The following is a 10,112-nucleotide window of genomic DNA, read 5'->3' on the forward strand; positions in this document are numbered from 1 at the left end:
CACACACACACACACACACATATATATATATATATATATATATATATATATATATATATATATATATATATATATATATATATATATATATTGCCACTGGCGTAGTTACCCCAGTAGTGAATGGGTGAAATAGAAGATAATATGATAACGAAAGGAGAGAGAAGCAGCCATTAAGAACATAAATCTTTTCTCTTATCAGTTTTGCTGCCTATAAAGGGTAACCCTGGTCCCCAGCTGTATTTACCCAGCAGTCACTTTTGCCTTCTCAACTGATAACACACCAGATGTTTTTCTCACAAACAAAGCAGAAAGTTCCTCTTGTCCTTGAACTGTGGATGTGACATCATGTGGGAGGAGCAAAGTAGGGATGTTTGCCAATTAGAAGCCTAAATGGCGCTGTCGTCACGTTCTTGATGGCACGCAATTGGTTCTGTGTGGAGCGTATTAGGCCCTCATTGGTAGCAGGTGTCTCTATTGTGTCTGTATGGACAGAGATTATTTTTAAGATAGCCTGGTGGTTAATTAGCTGAGAAAGGCGTAGGAAGTCTCCTTTATAAGCTCCAGGAAAATGTGGAGAGACATTTAGTCTCATTTTGTACACACATCCTTGTACACATTTTTGTCTCTTTTTGTACACACATCCCTGTACACATTTTGTCTCTTTTTGTACACACATCCCTGTACACACTTTGTCTCATTTTGTACACACATCCCTGTACACATTTTGTCATTTGTACACATTTACTGTCACTTTACACTTTTGTCACATTGTGTTGCACTTTTCCCCAACACTACTCAGTACGTGACTTTGATTACAAAACACACTATTTGTGTACCATTTCCAGTTTTTGGTTCACTCCTCCATTTACACTAGTGGGTGATTTAAATCTGGATTTAACCTTCGAAGTCTCCACGTTTCCTCGAACGTCGTGAGTACTTAGCTTCCACTGAGTTAGATAAGAAATAACTTGTTTTATATTTGTATCCTGGGGCCTATATGAATCCTCCCTTCTGTAAAACGAACCCTGGTTTCTTCTTTCGCTGTGTATGTTATAGTGTACAGTAAAGTTAAGTTAGTTTTCTTGCAAACTTTATCTTATCCCTTTTGATAGTGCACAAGGTGTTGACCCTAAGCCTTTGGCATCGGAAATACCTGGCCCTAGTGATTTTTCTGCTCATGATACTGGTGACAAAGTGCAACTTGAGTTAGCCAGAATTAAGCTGAGGGAACTTGAAGTGCAAGCCAAAATGAGGGAAATAGAATTACAGGCTCAAATGAGACAAAAGGAAATGGATCACGAATTCAGACTGAAGCACCCTGATGGTTTACCTAGAGCTAATAGTTCATCTGCCAAGGAATCTTTTGATGTTGCTAGGAACATTAAGCTAGTACCTCCTTTTAATGAGCAAGATGTCACCAAGTATTTCCATATGTTTGAAAAGGTAGCAGGTCGTCACTCGTGGCCAAAAGACTCTTGGACAGTACCGCTGCAGAGTGTTTTGAAAGGAAAGGCTCAAGAGGCTTATATTTCTTTATCTGTTGATCAAAGTGCTAACTATGATTGTTTAAAAGATGCCATTCTCAAAGCATATGAACTCGTGCCAGAGGCATATAGGCTTAAATTTAGATCCACCTTTAAACAGAAAGATCAGACTCATATAGAATATGCTAGAATATTTACAGACTTATTTGATCAATGGTTGCATTCTAAGAAAGTTGATGACTTCTGTAAACTTAAAGAATTAATAATCTCGAACTTCGCTGGTAAGATAGATAGGGATGTGGCTACATACCTAGTGGAGAAAGATTTAGATACCCTAGCTGAGGCTGCTGTTGTAGCAGATAACTATAGTATAATTCATAAGCATGAACGTAAGCCTCAGTTATTTGTTAAGGGTAGGAGAATGAACCAACCATTTTTTGTGAACCCTTCTTCCGGTAAAGGCAAGTTAATGTCAAGTGACACTAGTGGGAACACTGCAACCCCAGAGCATGTTAGTTCAACGAAAGTGAGGACAGTGTTCCCAGAGAGTCAAGAAAAAGTGTCAGTTTTTGTCAGTCTTGCCAGAAAATGGTGCACTTGGAGGATTGGTGCTGGAAAAAACGAGGGAAAAGTCCCTCGGTAAAACCTGTTTCTTTGGTAAACTATTGGGGATCTTTTGACACCAACAGAGAGCAGCCACCCACAGATATTGTTAGGGGTAGTCAGACACAACCCCAGCAGATGCATATTGTTGATAAGGCCAGAGTGGAGCCATTAGTGGTGGATAGACAGACTCCTGTAGAGCCATTGTTAGACACTAGTAAGACTGGAGCAGTGCAGCCGTCAGGTTCAGGTGAGAGTGGTAATAAGACTCCATCAGAGTGTCCTCCCCCAAGCAGTACTCAATGTGACTCCTTCCCAGGTCATTTATTTGCTGACTTTATTTTTAAGGGGTTAGTTTCAGTTGATGGAAAAGGTGGTAAGGAAGTCACTATACTTGAGACACAGGAGCTTCGCAGTCACTAATGTTGAAGGGGATTGTTGATGTAGCTGACCCTAATGAATGTGTCTTGTTACAGGGTATAGCTGAGTTTGTATCTGTTCCCCTAGTTGAGGTGAAGCTCCAGTCAGAGTTAGTTACTGGTTCAGTGCGTGTGGGTGTTGTTGACCAGCTTCCTGTACAAGGGGTCACTTTCCTTTTGGGTAATGACTTGGTGGGAGGACAGGTGAGTGCTGTTCCCTGCATGTCAAAAGCTCCCCTGAGTGAGGATAGGACTAAAGAGTTGGAAGATACATGTCCTAAATTGTTTCCCGCATGTGCTGTAACTAGAGCTATGATGGCAAAAGCCAGCCATAAGAATGTTGACAGTAACGGCACTGGCAATGCCGATGATGATATTGGGCTTGGTGATACTTTTTTTGCCCAGTTAAATTACTCAGAGGTTGATGATTCTCCCCAGACTGATGCAAGTGCAAAGTTAGCTGATATGCAAAGATCTGAACCAGAGATTGCCACTTTAATTGACTCAGCAGCTAGGGAAAATGAATGTGAGTCTGAACTGACAGAGTGTTATTATTTAAGGCCAAATAATATGTTAATGAGAAGATGGAGACCTCCTAGTGTTGCTCATGATAACGAGTGGGAGACTGTACATCAGGTGGTGGTTCCAAGACCCTATAGGCAAAAAATTATGTCCATTGCTCATGACTCTTCTTTAGCAGGTCATTTAGGGGTGAGGAAGACTCTATGCCGCATCTGGCAGCATTCTTACTGGCCTGGAATCCGTCGAGATGCCTCCCGGTTCTGTAGGTCATGTCACACCTGTCAGCTAGTCGGTAAGGGCAATAAGCCCATCCCTACGGCTCCTTTGATTCCTCTACCTGTGTTTGAGGCCCCGTTCACTAGAGTCCTTGTGGACATTGTTGGCCCTTTGCCTAAGACCTCTTCAGGCCACCAGGACATCCTCACAATGTTAGACATGGCCACTAGATATCCTGAAGCCATTCCCTTGAGAAATATTTCAGCTAAATTGGTTGTAAAGGAGATGGTAACCTTCTTTACCCGTTTTGGTCTCCCTAAGGAGGTGCAGTCGGATCAAGGCAGTAATTATAATTCCAAACTGTTCAGACAAACCCTTAAGGCGTTAGGAATCTCACAGATCACTTCCTCAGCATATCATCCTCAGAGTCAAGGTGCATTAGCCCTTTAACCGCGGGCATTGTTTTGCCCCGACGGGCCTCTCCCGCGGGATTTCCAGCCAAATGTAAACAAACCTTTAAACCTAAATAACTCTGCACAGAATAAAGCTAGAGCAAAAAATTAGGTACCATTAGAAAGTACTAACCTTCAGCTTTGCAGTGATGTAGGTTTCATGACTTGTGGACTTTCACAGGACGGGCAGTGCCGTTAGAAGTGAGGGGTGTAAAATCACTATTTTACGCCCCACACACCAGTACCAAATGCCAACCACTCTCTGATAATAGTACTATAAACATATATGAACACTGCACACCCACTCTGTGTTCACTGAGGTAGGTAAAAGGCACTGTAATTGCCCGCACTTCACTGCGGCATCACACGCTCACTGACGTTTGGTTAGCGGCGATGTTTTCATTATTTCTAACTTCTATTACTATTTTACATATAATCTGGGCAATATACATTATATTTACACTGCACGTATTACTATATTGCGTCACTGTCGCATCATAGAATTACAGCAGTGCCGCAGATTTTCTTATTACCATATCACTTATATACTGGCCATATTTACATAATTTTCTAGGTAAAATATCTCTTATTACTATATTATACAATTACTGGTAAAGCACGTCACTCTCGCATCACAGAAGCACAGCAGTGCCGCAGATTTTCTTATTACAATGTCACTTATTATACTGGTCAATATTTACATTGTTTTCTAGGCAAAATATCCCTTATTACTACATTATCCCCTATACAATTATTGGTAAAGCACGTCACTGTCGCATCACTGTATATCACTGTCACTGTCAGTATTTATTCAGAGAGTGGTACTCAGCAAAGCACGGAGTCACACAGAGAGCGACTTGGCATTCCTGGCACTGGTATGTGCTCATTTTTCTCGTCCGAGGCCTCCATGTGGTGTTATGACACCACACCAAACTTTGAAAAGTATGCTCAGAAACCTATGTGTTGATGAAAGGGAATGGGACAAGTGTTTGCCTTTCCTACTTTTTGCAACCAGAGAGGCACTGAGCGAGTCCCTGGGATACTCCCCATTTCAGTTAATCTTTGGCCATGAAGTAAGAGGTCCTATTAAACTCCTGAAAGAACAATGGGTCAAGGATAATGACCAAATTAACTTGCTAGACTATGTGTCAAAATTTAAAGAAAGACTGGCCTATATTATGGAAGTAGCCAGGGCACACTTGGAGTCCTCTCAGGAGAAGATGAAGAGGTGGTATGACCACTCTAAGAAAGTTAGGCACAGAGTGTTTCACCCAGGCGATCAAGTTTTTGTCTTGCTTCCCATTCATGGTCAGCCTCTGCAGACAAGTTTTGCAGGCCCTTATCTGGTGGAAAAGAGGGTAGGTGAAGTAAATTATGTCATTTTTAACCCCAGACTGGAGGAAGGAACGAAGATTGTGCCATATAAATATGTTGAAGGAGTACCACAGGCGAGACATGGACCCCCCCCTAATGCTGCATGCGTGGTGTCAGCTGTCGAGTTGGCGGAGGACAAGGGCTGCCCTTTGACTTTGAACCAGATGACCAGTTGGAGAGAAAACCAGGAAGCTTGGAGTACACTGACTGATAAACTCTCCCACTTGACTGCATAGCGGTGTGCTGAGCTTGTTGGCCTTCTCAGGAAGTTCCCTGATGTCTTCTGGGACACCCCAGGACGGATGGAAGTGGCACAGCAAGATGTGGATGTTGGAGATGCCAGCCCTGTAAAGCAGTCCCCCTACCGGGCTAGTCCTCAGAAGCAGTCCATCATTCGAGAGGAGCTGAACTACATGTTGCAGCAGGGGTTAATCGAGTCCTGTCAAAGTGAGTGGTGCTCCCCGGTCATAGTGGTTCCAAAACCTGATGAGTCACATCGCTTTTGTATTGATTATCGTAAAGTCAACTCCCTTACCAAGACTGATACTTACCCACTTCCTAGAGTTGATGATTGTGTGGATGTGATAAGCAGTGCTAAGTTTATCACAAAATTAGATTTAATGAAGGGATATTGGCAAGTCCCACTCACAGAAAGGGCCCAAGAAATTTCCTGTTTTGTGGTCGGTGGCAGGACTTATAAATGTAAGGTCATGCCATTTGGTATGAAGAATGCTCCTGCCACCATCCAAAGGCTGATTAATGATGTCACCAACGATGTTGAGAATTGTACTTACATTGACAATGTTGTTATTTTTAGCAACACCTGGGAACAACACTTGAGCCAACTAGATGCCTTGCTTCAGAGACTGTCCTCTGCTAATTTAGTGCTTAATTTAGCTAAATGTGAAATTGTGAGGGCTCGAGTGCAGTACCTAGGTTATGTGGTCGGTTTAGGCCAAGTGAGTCCACTTGATGTTAAAGTTCAGGTCATAGTCAATTCCCCCCAATCCAAAATAAGAGAGAGTTGCAGCGATTCTTGGGTATGGTAGGGTACTACAGACATTTTGTCCTGAAATTCTCCGATCTTGTAGCTCTGCTCACTGATTTGTTAAGAAAAGGAGTCAAGTATGAGTGGAAGCCAGAATGTGAGGAAGCCTATTCTAAAGTCAAAGCCATCCTGTCAAGTCACTCAGTGCTTCAAGCTCCCAATTTTGATAAACCCTTTAAATTAGCTGTTGATGCCAGTGGCCTAGGGGCCGGCACAGTTTTGCTTCAGGATAATGATGAAGGGTTTGAGATGCCTGTGTGCTATTTTAGCAAAAAGTTCAATAAGGCCCAGAGAAATTATTCAACTACTGAGAAAGAACTCCTTGCACTCATACTTGCCCTTCAACACTTCTCTGTATATGTTGGTCCTGGGTCAGGTGATGTTGTAGTGTATACTGATCACCACCCTCTGAAATTTTTGTCCCGATTTAAGGACAAAAATCTTAGATTGACCCACTGGGCCCTATTTTTGCAACCATACTCTCTTGATGTAAGACATGTAAAAGGTGTTAGTAATGTTTTAGCAGATTACCTGTCCAGAACTTGATTGTACAGTATCCAGAAATTTCCCCTTGCGAAATTTCTTCTCTCAGGAAGGGAGGTGTCACTGGCGTAGTTACCCCAGTAGTGAATGGGTGAAATAGAAGATAACATGATAATGAAAGGAGAGAGAAGCAGCCATTAAGAACATAAATCTTTTCTCTTATCAGTTTTGCTGCCTATAAAGGGTAACCCTGGTCCCCAGCTGTATTTACCCAGCAGTCACTTTTGCCTTCTCAACTGATAACACACCAGATGTTTTTCTCACAAACTAAGCAGAAAGTTCCTCTTGTCCTTGAACTGTGGATGTGACATCATGTGGGAGGAGCAAAGTAGGGATGTTTGCCAATTAGAAGTCTAAATGGCGCTGTCGTCACGTTCTTGATGGCACACAATTGGTTCTGTGTGGAGCGTATTAGGCCCTCATTGGTAGCAGGTGTCTCTATTGTTTCTGTATGGACAGAGATTATTTTTAAGATAGCCTGGTGGTTAATTAGCTGAGAAAGGCGTAGGAAGTCTCCTTTATAAGCTCCAGGAAAATGTGAAGAGACATTTAGTCTCATTTTGTACAAACATTCCCTGTACACATTTTTGTCTCATTTTTGTACACACATCCCTGTACACATTTTGTCTCCTTTTGTACACACATCCCTGTACACATTTAGTCTCATTTTGTACACACATTCCTGTACACATTTTGTCATTTGTACCCATTTGTACACATTTACTGTCACTTTACACTTTTGTCACATTGTGTTGCACTTTTCCCCAACACTACTCAATACGTGACTTTGATTACAAAACACACTATTTGTGTACCATTTCCAGTTTTTGGTTCACTCCTCCATTTACAATAGTGTGTGATTTATATCTGGATTTAACCTTCGAAGTCTCCACGTTTCCTCGAGCGTTGTGAGTACTTAGCTTCCACTGAGTGTATTCTGGTTAGGTAAGAAATAACTTGTTTTATATTTGTATCCTGAGGCCTATATGAATCCTCCATTCTGTAAATGAACCCTGGTTTCTTCTTTGGCTGTGTATTTTATAGTGTACAATGAAGTTAAGTTAGTTTTCTTGCAAACTTTATCTTATCCCTTTTGGTGCTTAATTAAGGGTTAAGAGTGCACCATAATATACACTCTCATAACAATATATATATATATATATATATATATATATATATATATATATATATATATATATATATATATATATATATATACGAAAAGATAGGAATAATATGCCACATCCACTGGAGTTCAGTGTGTTAGGAATAGAATGTTGTTGTTATGGTCGATTAAGTGGCATCCATTCGAGTCCAATTCGTTAAGTATAATTGTTTTTTGTTATAGTCAATATTAATCTGCTACGGAGCGTCCCGTGAGTACTCTCAGCCCGTCGACGGCCCTGGGATACTATTGTATCCGTGGCAGTATCAAATACGATAAGCACAACTGGTGAATATCGTAGCATTAGTTCTTAAAAAGGATTAACTGGTTGTGGGGAGGGTCTGTCTCTCTCTCTCTCTCTCTCTCTCTCTCTTGTAGGAAAAGTTTCGAATTAGCTGGGAAGGATTAGAAGAACATTTTAAGGATTAATAGGATGTGACGAGGGGAAATGGCAAGCATGGGCCTACTGACCTACCCAAGTCTCTCTCTCTCTCTCTCTCTCTCTCTCTCTCTCTCTCTCTCTCCTTTAGCTATGCGATTTAAAGACAGCCATACGTAGTAGACACCTACTCATATACATAATGCCATTAAACAAATGCGTGTTTATTAAGCTATTTGTAGACTTATTTATGGAAACCTATAAGACACATGGTATATTACTATGTACCAAGTCATACATATGCATATGAATACAGCTACATACTACGTACATAAGATTATACATAAGTGCACACAAACGCATACACATAAATTTTAGCTTAAATATGTATAAAAAAAATATATACACATATATACGTTCAGTATCAACACATTCTCTATATGCAGAATTACATATGCATACATACACATAAAATTAATCATACACTGTACGGTAAGCATAACTAAGAACCATCGTAGGATTAAGTTCTGAAAAAGGATCAATAGAGTGTGGCATGCATAAATAAATATTTGCAAATATTTGTCTATCTATCTATATACTGTACCTAGGTTGCTTCCCCCTCAAAAGAGGGGATAGCCGAGACAGGACGACACACTCCCAATTTACTTATCCACACACATGTTTACTCGTATCTTAGCCCCTACGGGAGAAGGGACAGATTCTCACCGGACCACACCGCACGAGAATCAACTGTGCAGTGCAATCAGCGACATCCGCAGCAGGACCCAACAACAGAACTGGTTAACCCCTGCCACATCATAATGGACCCATCCCCTTACCTGCACCTGACCTGATCAGCTGACCAGACCAGATGCATGAGAATATCCTCTCAGGGCCGCGTCACCGTTTATTCATTCACAGTTTCTCTCCAGTCATCCCTATCACACGCAGCCACTCCTCCTTCCTCTAGACATCCCTCTCGCATCTAACGCTCTCTTTACACTGCCCACCCTTCCAATCCGTGGTCTTCCTTTAAGCCTGACATCTCTTACATCAGATCCAGTTGCCTTTTTCACCAATCGCTCTTCATCCAGTATCTCCATAATCCCCAAACCATCGCAACACTCTCTGCTCAGCTCAATCAGCCGTCACTTGCATAACTCCAGTTCTCCTTCGCACTTCATTATTTCTCACTCGACCAACAAGCGTCACTCCACACATACTCCTCAACATTCAGGTGACATTACCAGTGAAGATAAAGAAATGTGCTCCATCCTAAATAATTATTTCGTATCAGTATTTACCAAGGAAAATCTAGACCTGGTCCCTCAAGCAGCAAATATTTACGATGATAATATGGAAAATATTCTTAGTAAAATAATCATTCGTAAGGAGGACGTATTGAAAGAAATTAATAACTTAAAACCTCAAAAATCGCCTGGTCCAGACGATAGATATACAAAAACTATAAAAGAAACCAGAGAAGAATTATGTCAGCCACTTTTAACGTTATTTAATGACTTTAATTTTAGAAGTTCAGAGGCGTGGAAGACCGCTAACGTAGTGCCCATTTTAAAAAGGGTGATAAATCAGCTGCGTCGATTTATCGTCCGATAAGTCTAACGTCAATAGTAGGAAAAATGTTAAGAGTCAGTTTTGGCAAATAAGATTAGAGAACAATTAGAAAGATTTAATCTTATAAACGAAAGTCAGCACGGATTCAGGCAAGGACGATCCTGCCTCACAAACTTGTTGTCATTCTACTCGGAGGGCTATGAGGCAGTAGATAGCGATAAAGCTTATGATATTATTTATCTGGACTTTAGTAAAGCTTTTGCTAGGGTCCCACACAAAAGGTTAGTTAGAAAGGTTTGGGAACACGGAATAGACGGCGATATCTTAAAATG

Source organism: Coenobita brevimanus, chromosome 17 (genome assembly GCF_032717465.1).
Source record: "Coenobita brevimanus isolate Jiangsu-jjx chromosome 17, ASM3271746v2, whole genome shotgun sequence".
Taxonomy (NCBI): Eukaryota; Metazoa; Arthropoda; class Malacostraca; order Decapoda; family Coenobitidae; genus Coenobita; species Coenobita brevimanus.